We start from the raw sequence: 21,300 nt of genomic DNA, 5'->3' as shown, positions 1-21,300 counted from the left end.
GTTTTCATTCACTATTTTTGTGGTTGCTATTAGGTTCATACACTGGTTACTCCATACTTGTATGGTCATTCCATATTAATATTTTATGCATATCTGTGCTGGAATTAGATATAAAGTGTGTTAGATGTCACTGTCTATTGAATATTTTTGTTTACTTATATTGCTGCATCTTGGCTTTGCATGAGACACTTTACATGTCAATGAATTTTTTTTACCATTTATTAATATTAATAAAAGACTTTTCAAATATTACATAACATTATAGACTTCTTGATCCTAGATTATTTTCTAGAGTCAGTATGTAAATATAGACTCAAGTATGTACATTGAGGGCCCTGTGGAAGGTCGATTGACCCAACAAATATTGTCATTCCATAGTGTCATTTTTGTTTGAAAGAGAAAAAGCTTTCCATTGTGCTTTTTAGTACTGAGTTCTTGTAGTTCCATTTCTTGTAAAAAAAAAAAAATAATAAAATTACACGTCTTTCCAAAGAGGATATGTTGGACTCACGAATGTCCAGTGGATTACATATTTGTAAGGATCAAATACACTATTGTCTCAGGATTAGGACTGATTTCTCATTGTAGTCTGACCATCCACTGTACAAGAATGTCAAGCTCTCCGATTGCTTTTAATACAGCATTTCTATGTGGCAACTGCAATAAGAAAAGAAACTGAGTAAATGTTCTAAAATCTGAAAATAAAGGATATTATACAGTATCATACAACTGTAACTATAATAATAACTCTTGCGTATGATGATTAATTATCCAGAAACATTATTTTATATAAATCAGATTTTATGTGCTTTTCCATGTAATCATGCATTACAACAGATAACATATACCAATGATATCATGACTAAGGGTGCTTGGTCACCAGAAACGCGTTGATATCGCAATTTATTCTCTGTAATTGCTGATGTTTTTATCCACCACTGAACACATTTTCCAAGTGAATAAAGAAAAGTTTTTTTTCACTATCTCGTTGAGTTGGATTCCTCATCATTTTCTTGATTCTTCCACGCCCTGATACAGCCGTTCGGTGCTCCGAGTCTCCAAGGATGTCGACCATGGTGGTTTAATTTTTTTTGTTTGTGCGTTTTGAGGTTAAAATATGGCGAAGACAAGGACAAATTTATCATCAGATGTCAGGAAGATTATTATTATTATTATGAGAGTGAAGTCACGGAAAAGCGAAAAAGAGGTAGCTATGGAATTCAACTGCTCTCAGAGTCAAGTGTCACATATAATACAGAAAAGAAAAAGAAGGTTATGGAACAGCTGACAAACCTAGAAGTGGACGACCACAGAAAACTTCCTAATGTGGGGTCAAAGTGAGACGCCAAATTGTGATGCGGTTAAGAGCATTTGTGTGGAGATTTGTATGCTCAGATAACTTTGACCAATGTTTCAGATATTAATTAACTTGTTAGGGTTATGACTTGTTCACTATTATTAGAAAAGGCCAGGTGATGCAAAATTGATGCTCTGCAGATACATGCACAGGTAGAGAAGTGATGCTCTGCAGATACACGCACAGATAGGGAAATGATAGGGAAATGATGCTCTGCAGATACACATACAGGTAGGGAAGTGATGCTATGCAGATACACGCACAGGTAGGGAACTGATGCTCTGCAGATACATGCACAGGTAGGGAAGCAATGCTTTGCAGATACATGCACAGGTAGGGAAGTGATACTCTGCAGGTACATGCACAAGTAGAGAAGCAATGCTCTGCAGATACATGCACAGGTAGGGAAGTGATGCTCTGCAGATACATGCACAGGTAGGGAAGTGATGCTCTACAGATACATGCACAAGTAGGGAAGTGATGCTCTGCAGACTGTCATCCTGTATGTCAATGTGTGCAGTGAGGAGTGCAGCAGCCCTCCACATAGAGGTGCGATGCTCTGCAGGAGCTGTCCACACATACCCCTGATGACCCCTCATGCTGTGGGTGCAGGACCTGCCTTGGTGAGAGGTGAGAGGTCCTGGCCACTCTCCTCCCTCTCTATTAGGCTGGCTCTTTCCCAAGGACACAATGATATCCCGGGGGCTAGCTCTGGTTACAGTATAGAGCTCAAGTAGCTCAGGTACTGACTAAACGTGCTCCTGAATGCGCGCCTTCCACCTTCTAAGCCTGCCCCACACTGCCCTGATGCACCAATCAGCGTATCACGGGGCTACCGTGACAGAGAGGTTCCAGAGCTGTTCGATGGCTCAATAAACTTATTCGTTTGGACTATACACCTGGATGGAGTGCTGTCATTTCATTGCCTGAGTCTTCTATGGTCCTAGTGGGTTCCCTGGACCGGGACAAGCGCTCCGAGCTGTGAGTGCTGTCGGCCATCTTTTCTTTTTCTTAGACAGGTTCCAGAGAACCGCAGCGCTCTGGGCCTCGTTCACACACAGTGAACAGAAGCTCTTCTCCTGTGTTCTGATCTGGCTGCTTTGTGCCAGCAGTGCAGGAGTTAACCTTATTGCTGAGTTGCTGAGAGCTGGGTCTCTCAGCTGAAGTGGATTTTGTAATCTTATCCTCTCTATAGACTCAGCCCTGACTACAGCTATTGTCAGTGATCAGTTCAGCTGCCTGGCTTGGAGAGTGTGAAGGAGTGTAGAGTTGGAGTTTGGAGGTTTATTTACAGAGATTGGTGTCTGCTGTTTTGGTTGCATGTTAAACCTGTTTTCCTTCCTAGTTTTTTCCTTCTCTTCCCTTCTCTGTGTTTCCTCTGTGGTTGTGTGAGCATTTGGTGAGTTTGAGGCTTTTAGTTACCTTGTCTGTATACCCTGTTAGTTGTTGTATTTATACACTGGTGCAGTCCATCTCCCTTGGGGAGGGCCACTGATAGGGCCTGAACAGGAGACAGGGATACGCTGGCGGCTCAGACCTCCTTGCCATCATAGGTACCCCTGAGATAAGGGAAAGCCTGGGCCCCATTATAGTGGCAGGGACAGGTGCGGGTCCCAGTATGCCGTCCTGCCCCTTTATCGCCGTTAACGGCGTGACACAGCGTCAGGCCAATTGCAGCCTGGCAGTCAATCAAAGCACGTAGCTGCAAAGCCAATGAGCAGCGGCAGCTCACAGAGACTGACACTCCCCTGACACTCCCACTACACAACGTACCTTCGAAGTGAAAACTTGCCGGCAGGACAGGTGACGATGCAAAATACTGCACGATTGTGGCGCTGATAGTGGCAGAGCATGTGCAGATCGAGCGGCCCACTACAGGCACCAGCCCTTCTGGCATTTGCCAGAAGTGCCTGATGCTCAGTCCGGCCCTGCTATTAGGTACATGCCCAAACTTTTACATCAGCCTATTTTCCTTTTTGTTATTTTAAAAATGTACTACATGAAAATATATATATATTTTTGCTTAAAATACAAAGTGTTATTTTTAACTTTAGCCCTTTTAGAGATCATTTCATCTTCAACTTGTTAACTGTTCACAATAACAGTAATATTGACCAGGGGTGCTCAAACTTTTACATGCCACTATATAAGCAATGCTAATGTTTGACTTTCTAGCAGCAGTGGCCAGTCTCCCAGGCAATTTTCTGTAAGCAACTAAAAGTGTTAATATCTCAATAACAACTGAAATTGTTAATAAGCCACAAATTGATTAATTGATTATATTTACAGCACTACACGACAATACCGATTTTTGAAGATGGGAATAACCCTTTAAAATGTATCATAATAGATCCCTTTACTTCTTTATGATTCAAAATTAAGTAAAAACATCAGCAGGACAATGTTACCTTTTTAAAACTGATTTCAATAGTCTTCAAACTAACCCTTGTGATGTCCTCACAGGTATAAGCGAAGTCAACCTAAAATAAATTAAGCAAAATACATATTAGAAATTGTATCAAAGTAATTATGGTATCTATTTCGCCAAGCAGCACAGTATTTTGGGAGTGGGTGCAGATCCCAGGGTCTAATTTATCTAAATTTCAGATTTGTGGGCAATTAACATTTACGGCTAAAACAGAAACCTCATATTATATGAGTGGAATATCATGTCTGCTTACATAATTTTAAATGACACTGTTTTAGGAATATCTCAACTCATGCAATACTATTTACACATTCTGATGAATAGGAAAAAAATGCATCAAATACTTAATTTGGGACAATATATATAAACATTAGAGCGTAAAAAATATTGATCAGGGTAAAATTTGAGTCTGAGGGTATGTGCACACACTGAGTATTTGCAGCAGAAATTTCAGTACTAAAAATACATCTCTTGGCAGGAAAAACGCTGCCCAAAACACTTTTTTTTACTCGTTTTTACTGTGTTTTTGTATGCAGTTTTCATACATTTTTGAATGCATATTTTCCTCATTCAGTGGATCGGGTGAAAAATCCTGCAAAAAACACTGATAGAATTGTCATGGTATAGATTTGAAACTGCTTCAAATCTGCAAGGAAACAATAAGCATGTGCATGAAATATCCAGAATCTCATTCACTTTGCTAATACTGTTTTTTTTCCGCTACAAAAACACAGAAAAGTTGAGTCAAAAATGCAACATGTGAATAAGCCCTATTAAGCCATTAATAATGAAAAGCATAAAAACATAAATATGAAGAAGTACCGTAATATATAAGTATGTATGCTTACGTTTTCTAGTACTTACACAAGATCTTTTAGCGCTAAAAAGTTCACAGAAGATATTTGAAATTTTGCTAATGGCAGCTTTGTGCTCGGCGTCCAGAAAACTGTAATGTCTGAAGACTTTATCCATATAAAAATGGATGACGTTTTCCAGAAAACAACAGCGGTCTGATGGCTGAACGTAGAGACAAGATATTAGTTATAGTTAGCTTCTCAGTATAAACAGTTTGTGAAAAATGGACAGCAAATTTTTCACAGATCTATTGACTTGCAATGGTATATTTCATGGCCAGTACCCAAATTTTCTTGTTTTATTTAGCCCACTGCTCAAAAGTAAAAATAAATAGTAATCAAAGAATATGTAACCCTTAAAAAATAGTTTTAACTGTATTAACCTACGGAAAAAAAGTCAATGTCTACTACATGTTACCGTAAACTTTGTAAAAAAAAAATGCAAAATTGATATATAATCTTGTTCTCTCTACTAAAAAGATTTGCACAATTTTACTAAATATTTCTAAATATGCTTAAATGTTGCCATTAAAACATGATTATATTTAGCTGAACATATGAAAAGAAATGGTTATCAAGAGGCAGAAAACAGCAAAAAAAAAATCAACATGTTATAAAGTCCTAACCTGGACATAGTGTAAATGTTAAAGATAAATCTATGTGTACTTGAATCTTTTTCTTATCAAGTAAAATCAAACCCGCTAGAGACCTAATTGAGGACCACAAACTCATTGTCCTTATGCACATCACCAGACCCAGGTGTTCATGCTGTACAATTTAATGTCATTAATGAGGACTTTGCTAATCTGCCCTAGGAGTCTACAGTAGGTGGGGAAAAGTGCAGCTGGAATATAATATTTATATTTGCTAATACTGAACCACACTCTCTGGTCTCCGGTAGCTTTTCTGTGCTGATACCGCTTCATAGTTAAAGCGTAACCATTGTTTTAATTTTTATTTTATAAATCAATAATACACATGAAAATAAGAAACTATATAATATATCTTATTAGGGAAAGCAGCTTCTTTCTACAACAGGACAGGTCATTCATTCTCAAAATTCTCAATTATCGTTTAAAATCTGTATTCAATGAAGACAGATTGTAAAATTACTGAGATAGGACGGCAGTTGCTGCTGATAAGATTCAACGAAGAAGTGAGGAAAAGAGAAGGGATTAGCTAGAAGCAAAGCTCCTCGCCCTCCCCATAGAATCCTATTAGTAGCAACTGCCATTTATTTCTGTCAAGTAAAAATCTGTCTTTCACTGAATATAGATGTTACCTGTGAACTGAGGATTTTGAAAACAAATTGTCAATCCTGGCTGAGAAAATAGCGTATTTCTCTGATAGGATACACTACCGTTTAAAAGTTTAGGGTCACCCAGACAATTTTGTGTTTTCTATGAAAACTCATACTTTTATTAATCAAATGAGTTGCCAAATGAATTAAAAATCTATCCCAGACATTGACAAGGTTCAAAGATTTTATTATTTGAAATAATAATTTTCTCCTTCAAAACTTTGCTTTTATCAAAGAATGCTCCCTTTGCAGCAATTACAGCATTACAGACCTTTGGCATTCTAGCAGTTAATTTGCTGAGGTAATCTGGAGAGATTCCCCCCCCCCCCTGCTTCCAGAAGCCCCTCCACAAGTTGGTTTGGCTTGATTGGCACTTTTTGTGCACCATACGGTCAAGCTGCTCCGACAACAGCTCAATAGGGTTGAGATCTGGTGACTGCGCTGGCCACTCCATTACAGATAGAATACCAGCTGCCTGCTTCTTCCCTAAATAGTTCTTGTATAAATCAGAGGTGTGCTTTGGGTCATTGTCCTATTGTAGGATGAAATTGGCTCCAATCAAGTGCTGTCCACATGGAATGGCATGGTGTTGCAAAATGGAGTGATAGCCTTCCTTATTCAATATCCCTTTTACTTTGTACAAATCTCCCACTTTACCAGCTACAAAGCAACTCCAGACAATCAAGTTACCTCCACTATGCTTGACAGATGACGTCAGGCACTCTTCCAGCATCTTTTCAGTTGTTCTGCATCTCACAAAGGTTCTTCTGTGTGATCCAAACACCTTAAACTTGGATTTGTCTGTCAGTAAGTTTTTTCCAATCTTCCTCTGTCCAATGCCTGTGTTATTTTGCCCATATTAATCTTTTCCTTTTATTACCAGTCTCAGATATGGCTTTTTATTTGCCACTCTGCCCTGAAGGCCAGCATCTCGGAGTCTCCTCTTCACTGTATACGTTGACACTGGTGTTTTGCGTGTACTATTTAATGATGCTGCCAGTTGAGGACCTGTGAGGCGTCGATTTCTCAAAATACAGACTCTAATGTACTTGTCTTGTTGCTCAGTTGTTCAGCGGGGCCTCGCTCTTCTCCTTCTACTCTGGTTAGAGCCTGTTTGTGCTCTCCTCTCTTGGCAATTTCTGCCATGGAATAGCCTTCATTCCTAAGAATGAGAATAGACTGTCGAGTTTCACATGAAAGTTCTTTTTTTCTGGCCATTTTGAGAATTTAATGGAACCAACAAATGTAATGCTCCAGATTCTCAACTAGCTCAAAGGAAGGTCAGGTTAATAGGTTCTGTAATCAGCCAAACTGTTTTCAGCTGTGCTAACATACTTGCGCAAGGGTTTTCAAGGGTATTCTAACCATCCATTAGCCTTCTCACACAGTTAGCAAACACAAAGTACCATAAGAACACTGGAATGATGGTTGTTGGAAATGGGCCTCTAGACACCGATGAAGATATTGCATTACAAACCTGACTTTTGCAGCTAGAATAGTCATTTACCACATTAACACTGTAAAGCAGACCTGGGCAAGATGCGGCCCGCGGGCCGCATCCGGCCCGCCTGACGGTTGTAAACGGCCCGCCGCCCGCCGCCCCAGGCACCGCTCGGCTCCCCTTCCCTTGCCGCCCGCCGCCCCAGGCACCGCTCGGCTCCCCTTCCCTTGCCGCCCGCCGCCCCAGGCACCGCTCGGCTCCCCTTCCCTTGCCACCCGAGGCACCGCTCGGCTCCCCTTCCCTTCAGCCACGCCTGCGCCTGTGCGCCCTGCATTCAAACTCCTGTCCGCTGAGAGGCGCTGACCGCCGCTGGCACTTCCGCATCAGGGAAGCGCCAGCAGCAGGTGACGTCCCTCAGCGTGACACATGCTGCTGCTCTGCTCCGTTGCGCCGGTGTTCTGTGTGGCACTGCAGCGCTGTACTGAGGTCACTTGTGGAGTCGGACGGTGCCGGTGGTCGGTGGTAAGGGCTCTGGGTTATCTGCTCCTCAGTACTTGCGCACTGGGTCATCTGCTCCGCTGTACTTGGGCTCTGGGTTATCTGCTCCTCAGTACTTGTGCTCTGGGTTATCTGCTCCTCTGTACTTGTGCTCTGGGTTATCTGCTCCTCTGTACTTGTGCTCTGGGTTATCTGCTCCTCTGTACTTGTGCTCTGGGTTATCTGCTCCTCTGTACTTGTGCTCTGGGTTATCTGCTCCTCTGTACTTGTGCTCTGGGTTATCTGCTCCTCTGTACTTGTGCTCTGGCTTATCTGCTCCTCAGTACTTGTGCTCTGGGTTATTATCTGCTCCTCAGTACTTGTGCTCTGTGTTATCTGCTCCTCAGTACTTGTGCTCTGAGTTATCTGCTCCTCTGTACTTGTGCTCTGGGTTATCTGCTCCTCAGTACTTGTGCTCTGAGTTATCTGCTCCTCTGTACTTGTGCTCTGGGTTATCTGCTCCTCAGTACTTGTGCTCTGGGTTATCTGCTCCTCTGTACTTGTGCTCTGGGTTATCTGCTCCTCAGTACTTGTGCTCTGGGTTATTATCTGCTCCTCAGTACTTGTGCTCTGGGTTATTATCTGCTCCTCAGTACTTGTGCTCTGAGTTATCTGCTCCTCTGTACTTGTGCTCTGGGTTATCTGCTCCTCAGTACTTGTGCTCTGAGTTATCTGCTCCTCTGTACTTGTGCTCTGGGTTATCTGCTCCTCAGTACTTGTGCTCTGGGTTATTATCTGCTCCTCTATACTTGTGCACTGGGTTATTATCTGCACTAATGAAATCTGGACATTATGGGGGCACAAATGAAATCTGGACATTATGGGGGCACTAATGAAATCTGGACATTATGGGGCCTGGATAATCTCTGCATTGTTTAACATACTGTTTGTTCATGAAAATATAGCATATGTATACTACAGTATTGGGTAAAAATTAGTTAATTATATTAGTCCGGCCCTCTAAAACCATCCAAATTTCTCATGCGGCCCCATGGCAAAATTAATTGCCCACCCCTGCTGTAAAGGGTGTATTTCTGAATCATTTAATGTTAGCTTCATTGGAAAAAACTGCTTTTCTTTCAAAAATAAGGAAATTTCTAAGTGACCCTAAACTTTTGAACGGTAGTGTATATTACAAAGTATCTTATTGTCATGTGTACTATTAACTTTTTAAATAAAAATTAAAACTATAGTTACTGTTTAGAAGAGAAGAAAACAAAATTGAACATGTACACATTAATGTCGTTTTTACATCACTGAGCATTAGGGCTTATTCACACATCAGTATTTTTACTTCACTATTTGTGCACCTTATAGAAAAAAGACTATAATTAACCCTTTAACATCCAATGACGGGCATAGCATATCTTGGCAAGGTGTCAGTTCCCGCACCAGAAAGGGCTATGCCCGTCATGCATTTAAACTATCACTGCGTGTAAGCATGCAGTGGCAGTTAGGGGCTGACGGCTGTCTGTGACAGCTGAGAGGCACGAGAAGAGGTGCAGTCCCTGCATCCAGATTGCTGGGATCGGTCAGTCAATCTGACTGACCGATCACAGCATGATCGCGCAGGAGATGCTGAAATACAGTATGAGCACTTCCTGCCCGATCAGTGCAGCAGTTCATCTCTGCCAGTTGCTGAGCATCTGCACTAACAGCCAGGAGCGGTGTCAGCACCGCCCCTGGCTGTTAACCCCCTAAATGCTGCAATCGAGTGTGACCGCAGCATTCAGGAGGAAGGCAGAGGGACTGGAGCTCCATCTGTCTTCAGATCGGCATCGCCGTGACGTCATCGCAGGGGCCTGATATTTGCCATTGTGGCCCAGGGTCATCATGGCGACCCACAGGTCACCAAGCTACAGAAAGCTTCTAAGACCATGCTCACAGCATGGTGTCAGAAGCTTTCAGTGTAGGTATAATGCACTGCAATGTTAGTGCACTGCAATGCAATATACCAGTGGTCCCCAACTCCAGGCCTCAAGGGCCGCCCACAATGCAGGTTTTCAGGATTTCCTTAGTATTGCACAGGGGTTGGAATCATCACCTGTGCAGATGATCACATTACCACCGATGCAATACTAAAGAAATCCTGAAAACCTGCACTGTTGGCGGCCCTCGAGGCCTGGAGTTGGGGACCCCTGCATTATACGTTCAATCAAAGTAAAAAATAAGTGAAAGTCCCATAAAGGGATTAGGTTATAAAAAGGAAACATTTTATTTTAAAAAATATGTAAAAAAAAAATCAAAATAATAATAATAATAATTTTAAAAATCCACTTATAAAAACATATTTTTATGTAAAAATAAAAATCAATAAACAAAAAAGTACATATGTTTGGTACTGCCGCTTCTGGGACAATCTGATCTATAAAAGTGCTGTGCTAGTTAAAGGGACTCTGTCACCTGAATTTGGCGGGCTCTGTTAACGGTCCGATGGGTGGAACACAGCGAAATACTTCCGGGACATAGTGCGCCGGCGCATGCGCACTAATGTTTTTTGGCTTTGCCCGCAGTTGGGCAAAGCATACCGCAAGGCTAGATTAAATTGCGCACGCGTGTACTACGGAGGAAACCGAATCAAATTCAAGACAATATTGCGGCCAGCGGGAAAGGAAGGGGTGCATGAAAGAACAGAAAATGCCAAGTTCAGGTGACAGGTTCCCTGTAAGCCCTTCAGGGAACGATGTAAAAAAAAACACAAAACAAAGCATCATACCACTTGCTAAAAAGTGGAATAAAATGTGATCAAAATTACGAATGTAAATACAAATAGTATCACTCAAAACGTCATCTTGTCCTGCAGAAAGCAAACTGCCATAGAAGCAGAAAAATAAGTTATATCTCTCAGAATGAAGCGATGCAAAATAATTATTTTTTCTATAAAAATTTTTATTGTGTAAAAGCTCCAAAATATAAAAAATTATATAAATGAGGTATCTCTATAATCGTACTGACCTGAAGAATAAAACTGCCTTATCAATTTTACAACACGTAGAATGGGGAAAAAAGAACCAAAAGAAAAACAATTGCTGGTTTTTGTTCATTCTGCCTCCACAAAAATCGTAATAGAAAGCGATAAAAAAAAGTCATGTGCCCGAAAATGGTACCAATAAAAAAGTCATCTTGTATCACAAAAACAAACCCTCAAATTACTCTTTGGGCCGAAATATGGAAAAATGATAGCTCTCAAAATATGGATATGCAAAAACTTTTTCTTGCAAACAAATGCGTCTTTTAGTGTGTGACAGCAGACAAACATAAAAAAAGGATATAATTCCGCTATCGCTGTAATTGCACCAACCCGAAGAATAAAGTTGTCTAATCACTTATATCACATGAGTAATAGCATAATAAATAAATAAAACCAATTCTTCACCTGCTGTGGATTTGTTCATTCTGTGTCCCAAAGATTGCAGTAAGTCTCAGTGCACATTTATCCTGCACCCTACACTGAGCGCTTACACCAGGGTTTCCATGTAAATCTCTGAAAAACATGATTCAGACAAAACTGCTGGCGCAAGATTCCCTATAATGAGGCACTGTGAATGCTATAGGCCCTGTGATCCGGCGGGGTCCATCTTTTTAGATGTAAAGGAAAACGCGCCCCACCAGTTTTGTGCACCTCTGAAAAGAAAGACGGCACTAAACAGAGGCCAGACGGAGTCTAGAGTAACTTTGCTGCCTCGGTATTGGATCCCTCGAAGGTTTCATCTGTCACGTCACTCAGCGATTTAGATGAAAACCCCAAAGCAAGTGCTTAACGTACAGCACTGCATTAACCCCTTCACCCCAAAGCCTGTTTTCTCCTAAGTGACAGGGCCAATTTTTACAATTCTGACCATTGTCACTTTATGAGGTTATAACTCTGAAACGCTTCAACGGATCCTGGTGATTCTGACACTGTTTTCTTGTGACATATTGTACTTCATGATAGTGGTAAAACTTCTTCGATATGACTTGCATTTATTTGTGAAAAAAACAAAAATTTGTCGGAAATTATGAAAATTTAGCAATTTTCAAACTCTTAGTTTTTATGCCCTTAAATTAGAGAGTTATATCACATAATATAGTTAATAAACAACATTTCCCACATGTCTGCTTTACATCAGCACAATTTTGGAAACATAATTTTTTTTTGTTAGGACGTTATAAGGGTTAAAAGTTGACCAGCGATTTCTCATTTTTGCAACAAAATTTGCAAAACCATTTTTTTACGGACCACCTCACACTTGAAGTGACTTTGAGTGGTCTATATGACAGAAAATGCCCAAAAGTGACACCATTCTAAAAACTGCACCCCTCAAGGTACTCAAAACCACATTCAAAAAGTTTATTAACCCTTCAGGTGCTTCACAGGAATTTTTTGAATGTTTAAAAAAATTGAACATTTAACTTTTTTTTCACAAAATTTTTACTTCAGGTCCAATTTGTTTCATTTTACCAAGGGTAACAGGAGAAATTGGACCACAAAAGTCGTTGTACAATTTGTCCTGAGTACGCCGATACCCCATATGTGGGGGTAAACCACTGTTTGGGCACATGGCAGAGCTCGGAAGGGAAGGAGCGCTATTTGACTTTTCAATGCAAGATTTGCTGGAATTGAGATCGGAGCCCATGTCACGATTGGAGAGCCCCTGATGTGCCTAAACAGTGGAAACCCCCACAGGTGACACCATTTTGGAAAGTAGACCCCCTAAGGAACTAATCTAGATGTGTGGTGAGCACTTTGAACCTCCAAGTGCTTCACAGAAGTTTATAATGTAGAGCCGTAAAAAAAATATTTTTATTAATTTTCACAAAAAATGATCTTTTTGCCCCAAATTTTTTATTTTCCCAAGGGTAAAAGGATAAATTGGACCCCAAAAGTTGTTGTGCAATTTGTCCTGAGTACGTCGATACTTCATATATGGGGATAAACCACTGTTTGAGCGCATGGCAGAGCTCGGAAGGGAAGGAGTGCCATTTGACTTTTCAATGCAAAATTGGCTGGAATTGAGATCGGACGCCATGTCGCATTTGGAGAGCCCCTGACGTGCCTTAACAGTGGAAACCCCCCACAAGTGACCCCATTTTGGAAAGAAGACTCCCTAAGGAACTTATCTAGATGTGTGGTGAGCACTTTTAACCCCCAATTGTTTCACTAAAGTTTAGAATGTAGCATTGTGAAAATTAAAAAATCATTTTTTCTTTCCACAAAATGATGTTTTAGCCCGCAATTTTTTTTCCCCAAGGGTAACAGGAGAAATTGGACCACAAATGTTATTGTCCAATTTGTCCTGAGTACGCTGATACCCCACATGTTGGGGGGAACCACCGTTTGAGTGCATGGCAGAGCTCGGAAGGGAAGGAGCACCGTTTGAAATGCAGACTTAGATGGAATGGACTGCAGGTGTCATGTTGCATTTGCAGAGCCCCTGATGTACCTAAACAGTAGAAACCCCCCACAAGTGACCCCATATTGGAAACTAGACCCCCCAAGGAACTTATCTAGATGTGTTGTGAGAGCTTTGAACCAACAAGTGTTTCACTACAGTTTATAACGCAGAGCCGTGAAAATAAAAAATATTTTTTTTTCCACGAAAATTATATTTTATCCCCTATGTTTTTATTTTCCCAAGGGTAACAGGACAAATTGGACCCCAAAAGTTGTTGTCCAACTTGTCCTGAGAACGCTGATACCCCATATGTTGGGGGGAACCACTGTTTGGGTGCACGGCAGAGCTCGAAAGGGAAGGAGCGCCATTTGAAATGCAGACTTAGATGGATTGGTCTGCAGGCGTCATGTTGCATTTGCAGAGCCCCTGATGTACCTAAACAGTAGAAACCCCCCACAAGTGACCCCATATTGGAAACTAGACCCCCAAAGGAACTTATCTAGATGTGTTGTGAGAGCTTTGAACCAACAAGTGTTTCACTACAGTTTATAACGCAGAGCCGTGAAAATAAAAAATATTTTTTTTTCCACGAAAATGATATTTTATCCCCTATGTTTTTATTTTCCCAAGGGTAACAGGACAAATTGGACCCTAAAAGTTGTTGTCCAACTTGTCCTGAGAACGCTGATACCCCATATGTTGGGGGGAACCACTGTTTGGGCACACAGGAGAACTCGGAAGGGAAGGAGCCCTGTTTTACTTTTTCAAAGCAGAATTGGCTGGAAATGAGATCGGACGCCATGTCGCGTTTGGAGAGCCCCTGATGTGCCTAAACAGTGGAAACCCCCAATTATAACTGAAACCCTAACCCCAACCCTAGCCCTAGCCCTAACCCTAGCCCTAACCCTAGCCCTAACCCTAGCCCTAGCCCTAACCCTAGCCCTAACCCTAGCACTAATGGGAAAATGGAAATAAATACATTTTTTTACATTTTATTATTTTTCCCTAACTAAGGGGGTGATGAAGGGGGGTTTGATTTACTTTTATAGCGTTTTTTTGGCGGATTTTTATGATTGGCAGCTGTCACACACTAAAAGACGCTTTTTATTGCAAAAAATAGTTTTTGCATCACCACATTTTGAGAGCTATAATTTATCCATATTTTGGCCCACAGAGTCATATGAGGTCTTGTTTTTTGCGGGACGAGTTGACGTTTTTATTGGTAACATTTTCGGGCAGATGACATTTTTTGATCGCTTTTTATTCCGATTTTTGGGAGGCGGAATGAACAAAAACCAGCTATTCATGAATTTCTTTTGGGGGAGGCGTTTATACCGTTCCACGTGTGGTAAAATGGATAAAGCAGTTTTATTCTTCGGGTCAGTACGATTACAGCGATACCTCATTTATGTAATTTTTTTTATGTTTTGGCGCTTTTACACAATAAAAACTATTTTATATAAAAAAATAATTGTTTTTGCATCGCATTATTCTGAGAGCTATAACTTTTTTATTTTTCTGCTGATGATGCTGTATGGCGGCTTTTTTTTTGCGGGACAAGATGACGTTTTCAGCGGTACCATGGTTATTTATATCCGTCGTTTTGGTCGCGTGTTATTCCACTTTTTGTTCGCCTTTATGATAATAAAGCGTTGTTTTTTGCCTTGTTTTTTTTTTTTTTTTTTTTGCGGTGTTCACTGAAGGGGTTAACTAGTGGGATAGTTTTATAGAGCGGGTCGTTACGGACGCGGCGATACCAAATATGTGTACATTTATTTATTTTTTTTTTTTTTACATAAATAAATGGATTTATTGGGAAATGTTTTTTTTTTTTTATTTGGGGATTTTTTTTTATTTTTTTTTACACATTCTATTTTTTTTTTTTTTTACTTTCTAACATTGTCCCAGGGTGGGACATCTCTGTATTAGATCAGATCGTTGATCTGACACTGCATAGCACACTGTCAGATCAACGATCTGACAGGCAGCTTACCTGGCTTTCCAGCGCCTGCTCTCAGCAGGCGCCGGCTAGCCAGGTCACTTCATGACCCGGAAGGAGTCCGGCGGCCATCTTGGATCCGGGGACTCCTTCAGGGTCACCGGAGCAACGCGATCTCATTGCGTTGCTCCGGTGGGAGAGCGCAGGGAGCCCCCGTCCCTGCGCGATCCCCCTCTATGCCGCTGTCACTACTGACAGCGGCATCAGAGGGGTTAAATGCCCGCGATTGGCGATAGCGCCGATCGTGGGCATTGCTGCGGGGTGTCAGCTGTCATATACAGCTGACACCCGAACCCGATCACCGCGGCGCTCAGCGCGAGACCGCGGTGATCGGTGCGCCGTACTAGTACTGCTGCTGGCACTAATGCAGTGCCGGCAGCGCAGTACTAGTACGGCGCGTGTCGCGAAGGGGTTAATGTGATCCCAAACGTTATGAAAAATGTTCCCAATAAAAGCTTCAACTCAATCCAAAAAAAAACAAGTCTCCACTCAAGTCCCTCATCTGTTAACGGAAATATAAGAGGCTTCCATGTTACTGGTAGCACAAAGGCTCTGGAAAAGCAAAATGGCTCATCACCCCCCAAAAGAAATTCAGCAAATTCTGCACTCTCAAATCTAAATGCCCCCTCCCTTCTGAGCTCCAGTATGCATAAACCACCTTTAAAGTTCCCATTTGGCAGTGGTATAATTTACAAAATGGAGTCACTTGGGGGAAATTCTGCTCTTCTAGCAATAAGGGGCTCTGCTTATGGATACCGCAAACGATTCTAGGAAAATCTGTGCTCCATGAGGTAATTAGTTCTATATTCCTACCGAGACTCTTTGTATGGCTAAGCAGGACTGTGCAGCCAAATATGGGATATTTTTATATTGATCAGTAATTGTGGGACAAATTCTGGTGCCAATATTACCCACTTCTTGTGTCAAAATGTTAAATCTGGGGCTAAAAAAATTTTTTGTGGTAAATATGTAATTACTTTTTCTTCACTGCCCAATGGTATGAAATTCTGTGACCCAATGATTGTGTCAAAATGATCACTGCACCTCTAGATTAATTCATCAAGAGGTGTATTTTGTGAAATGGAGTGTTAGGCCGGGATCACACACAGCGAGATACGGCCGAGTCTCGCAGGTTAAAACCAAGCTCTGGCACTGGAACTCCAGAGTGGAGCGTGCGGCCGCATAGCAATACATGGAGCCACACACTCCGGGGTGCTGGTGCCAGAGCTTGGTTTTAACCTGCGAGACTCGGCCGTATCTCGCTGTAGTGTGACTCTGGCCTTAGGCGCCAGGATTCTCCCGCTGCGCAGGATAGATCCTGGGCAGTGCCTGGTGCTGTGATCTCCCATTATGGTCCAGCCGCTGCAGGTGCTGCTCAACACAGATGTCAGTCCCAGCATCTTGCTCAGGCTCATGATATTCTTGTGGTTACTGCTGGCTCTCCAGCCAAGTCTTTGACAATCAAACTATAATAGTAAAAGCTGCACTATAATATGGCGCTCCTTCCATTTTGAGCTTTGCACTGTGCCTCAAAAATAGTTTTCACCCACACATGGGGTATTGACACACTCATGATAAATTGCACAACCAATTTTGGAGTCCATTTTCTCCTGTTACCCTTAAGAAAATAAAAAATTGGGGGCTAAAATGTGATTTTTAAAAATTTTCTTTGCACTGTTATAAACTTCTGTAAATCACCTGGTGTTTCAAGATGCTCACCACACACATATAGATAAGTTCCTTGAGGGGTCTAGCTTCCAAAATGGTATCACTTGTGGGGGATTTCCACTGTTTAGGCACATCAGGGGCCCTCTAAAAGTGACATGGTGTCTGCTCTCAATTCCAGACAATTTTGTGTTCAAAACATGAAACGGTGCTCCTTCCCTCCAAGCCCAAACAGTGGTCTTTCTCCACACATGGGGTATCCATGTACTCATGAGAAATTGCACAACAAATATTGTGGTTAATTTTGTCCTGATACCCTTGAGAACATTAAAAAAAAAATGTGTCTAAAGTAAAAATTTTGTGAAAAAAAAGATAAAGGTTCATTCTTTCCTTCCACATTGCTTCAGTTCTTGTGAAGCACCTGAAGGGTTAATAAATGTATTGAATGTGGTTTTGAACACTTGAGAGGTGCAGTTTTTAGAATGGTATCACTTTTTGGTATTTTCTGTCATATAGGCTCTCAATGTCACTTCAAATGTTAGGTGGTCCCCCCAAAAAATGGTTTTGTAAATTGTGTTGAAAAGATGAGAAATTGCTGGTTAACTTTTAACCCTCATAACTTCCTTACAAATAAAAAATAATGTTTCAAAAATGTTGCTGATGTAAAGTAGACATGTGGGAAATGTTATAAATTAACTACTTTGTGTGACATAACTCTAATTCTGGGTCATAAAAATTAAAAGTTTGAAAATTGCATAATTTTGAAGAAATTTTACCACTATCATAAAGTAAAATATTTCACAAAAAAAACTTTTTCAGAATAAGTGGATCCATTGAAGTGTTCCAGAGTTATTACCACATAAAGTGACAGTGGTCAGATGTCAAAATTAAGGCCTGGTCATTATCCTACAAAGTGGCTTGGTCCTTAAGGGGTTAAAAGACTAACAGCTATTTTGTGTTTTGGAAACACTCTTGGTTTTGGCATACAAATACTGATAATAATAATAATAATTTTATTTATATAGCGCCAACATATTCCGCAGCGCTTTACAAATTAAACTGATGAAATATTGATCAAAAATACTGATGTGTGAATAAAGCCTAATGTTCATCTTTTTCAGCAGTTTTGCTGCACTTTTTCAGGTGCTTTCCAGGTGGAATCTGCATGAAAATGACATCATGTTCATATACTTTTTTGATTGCACATTGCTGAAGTTTGAAGAGGTTATCCTCAGAATCCATTTCTATAAGATATGTGCACACAATGTCTTTTACTGATGGATTCCACCATAAACCGGTCAGAAAAAATGCCCAAAAGAATGAGCATATGCACAGCAATGTGAAAACGATGTGAGGTGCATATATCCCATCTTTCGTAAGCTTTTTTGACCATTCAAGGCTTCAAGAGAAATGAAGCGGCTAAAAGAAATGACTGGTTCATTCTTCTGGTGGCTTAGAAGCCGACACTGAAAGATATCCAAAGAGACATCAGATTAGATGCTTGTGGGAAAATCCAGCCAGTGCTTCCTCAAAGACTTGTTTTCTACTAGGACAACCCTTTCTTGAATTAAATGTTTGGCCCCTATAAAATAAAAAACGTATACTCAACTCCCGTGCCTGCGCCGTCCCAGGAGTGTGAGCACTCATGGTCTCAGAGCTCTGGTGTGGTGTTGTGACACATGATGCTACCACCAAATCAGCGCTGGTGTCACTGTCCCTCCCTTCTTTCGGATTGAACGCGAAGAGGAGGTCAGAGGTCAGCTGCAACCCGGACTTCCTATTCATGTTCAATCCATACGAAGATGGGGACAGTGAAGTGGTGCTGATTAGGCGCCAGACTCGCGTGTCACAACAGCTGCACGGGAGCCCCAGGACCATGAGTGCTGACACAGCTGGAACTACACTGGCATGGAAGGTGAGTATAGGCTTTTTTATTTTATTGGAGCCAAACATTTAGTTCAAGAAGGGGTTGTCCTAGTAGTGACAACAGCTTTAATTGTCTTCTGCTCAAAAATGATACAATAATGTCAGCCTCTAAAAGATGCCATTTGCACATACCCTTACTATTAAATAAAGAAAATGATCTAAAAACTCCTCATATGAAGAGCAAACTCGTTTTCTCATAGAAATGAATTGAGGGACTTTTCCCAATAATGTTATAAGGAGTTTTTGATGAAGATTTTGTAGAGTTTCTGCTTCAAAATCCATTGAAAAAAAACAAGTTTGAGCATAGCCTAAATATAAAAAAGTGGAGGATAGTGATGAGTGAATATACTCGTTACTCGAGATTTCCCAAGCATGCTCGGGTGACCTCCGAGTATTTTTAGTGCTTGGAGATTTAGTTTTTTTCGCCGCAGCTGGATGATTTACATCTGTTAGCCTGCTTGATTACATGTGGGGATTCCCTAGCAACCAGGCAACCCCCACATGTGCTTAGCCTGGTTAATAGCTGTAAATCATTCAACTGAAGTGATGAAAACTAAATCTCCGATCACTAACAAATACTTGGAGGACACCCGAGCGCGCTCGGGAAATGTCGAGCAACGAGTATACTCGCTCATCACTAGTGGAGGAGTCTTGCAACAATATTTTCTCTACTTTCTAGATCCATTCATGAATTTGAGAAAGCTGCAACAAAACTGACACAAAAATATACTTTGCTAATAGAATATAATTCAGCCTTTACATAAACTTTCCAGTGTAAATACATGTGTTATAAAATGTGAATCTGAACATTTACAATCAAAGTGCAAGGACATGAGAGGTACTTACAGGAATTCTATGCATCAGTGATGTTTGCAGAATCTGAAAATCTATATAGTTGTCTTGCTTTTGCTGGAAAATTAGATAAAAAAAAATATTTTACAAAACGTCCTTTCGTGCTGAGAAAACATTAACTTATGTTTCTGTTAATACTTACAATTGAGGGGCGAATAGTTAGAAATATGTCTCTTATTTCCATAATCTGATTTTTTGTTGATGACAACCTACATGCAGGCAACACTCCAGACATGGCAAAATTCAAGATCATTGCAAATATGGTAGCAACGCCAAACATATAGTTCTTCATTTTCTTATTTGCTTTTATCTTTTATTTGTCTTAAAACTAATAAAATTCTGAAATGTACAAACAAAATATTTAAGCATATAACCACAAATATACCAAATACTGCAGATAAACGCATTTGACATACCTTTGAATAGCCAGGGATGTCTAAATGATGATATATGGTCATATTTATATGTACACCCCACCAAAACAATTTCAGGTGTGTCTTCATTGCTATATTTTGTGGGGGTTCTTCTCATCCTATATTCCTAGAAATGAAGTAAAGACTTTCAGTTTCTTTTATGTGCTACCTTTACTATATCTGCAATCAGGTAACATAACTTTCTCACACACTCTCCACTCCCACACAATATTCCATAGAATACAGCTCCTGCTTCCTGTACTCAGTTCCAATCATAGTTTTTAAATTGGAATTACTTAAATTATATATCACAAGCCTCATATTTTGTCCTTTGACCCAGGCCTCCTGGTTTTCGTGGGCCTCAGACAAAAAAGTCTCAGTGGGCATCTTTAACATATACCACCATATTCATGATGCACAGATAAGAAATAAAGGTAAAGTACAACGCCAAAGATTTCACTTCTTGCATTACATGAGTGATATCTATTGTAAATTTTACAATAGTTCAGAAACCAGCCAATCCTTACAGTGCATAGTGCGTGTGCTCGGGTATTTAAAAGTCTGCGGTCACACAGAGTGACTGCAGACTTTTCATTTTAGATCGGACATCTTAGTCCTCTATACCAGGGGTCCCCAACTCCAGTCCTCAAGGCCCACCAACAGGTCATGTTTTCAGGATTTCCTTAGTCTTGCCCAGGTAATAATTGCATCACCTGTGCAATGCAAAGGAAATCCTGAAAACATGACCTGTTGGTGGGCCTTGAGGACTGGAGTTGGGGAGCTCTGCTCTATACAGTTTTATGGGCACCACATAGTCGTCCATACAGTACTATGGGCACCACATAGTCCCCCATACCATACTATGGGCACAACATAGTCCTCCATACAGTATTTTGGGCCCCACATAGCTCTACTTACTTTCTCCTTTGTAATTTTACGACTTCTCTGATTAAAATTTACGTCAAGGTCTGGGCATTAGGTAAAGCAGATAGAGCAGTGAAATGTGACACCTCTGTTGTCGGCTATTTCGGGACCAGGGGCTCCTTCCCTGTCCCTAACACTACGGGTGACCTAGCTTGCTCTGTTCCCTGGATTACTTATTATGGGCACCACACAGTCCTCCATACAGTAAATGGGACTTATATATTGCTCC

The sequence above is a fragment of the Ranitomeya imitator genome, chromosome 3 (assembly GCF_032444005.1).
Source record: "Ranitomeya imitator isolate aRanImi1 chromosome 3, aRanImi1.pri, whole genome shotgun sequence".
Lineage (NCBI taxonomy): Eukaryota > Metazoa > Chordata > Amphibia > Anura > Dendrobatidae > Ranitomeya > Ranitomeya imitator.
This window is presented reverse-complemented; position numbering follows the sequence as displayed.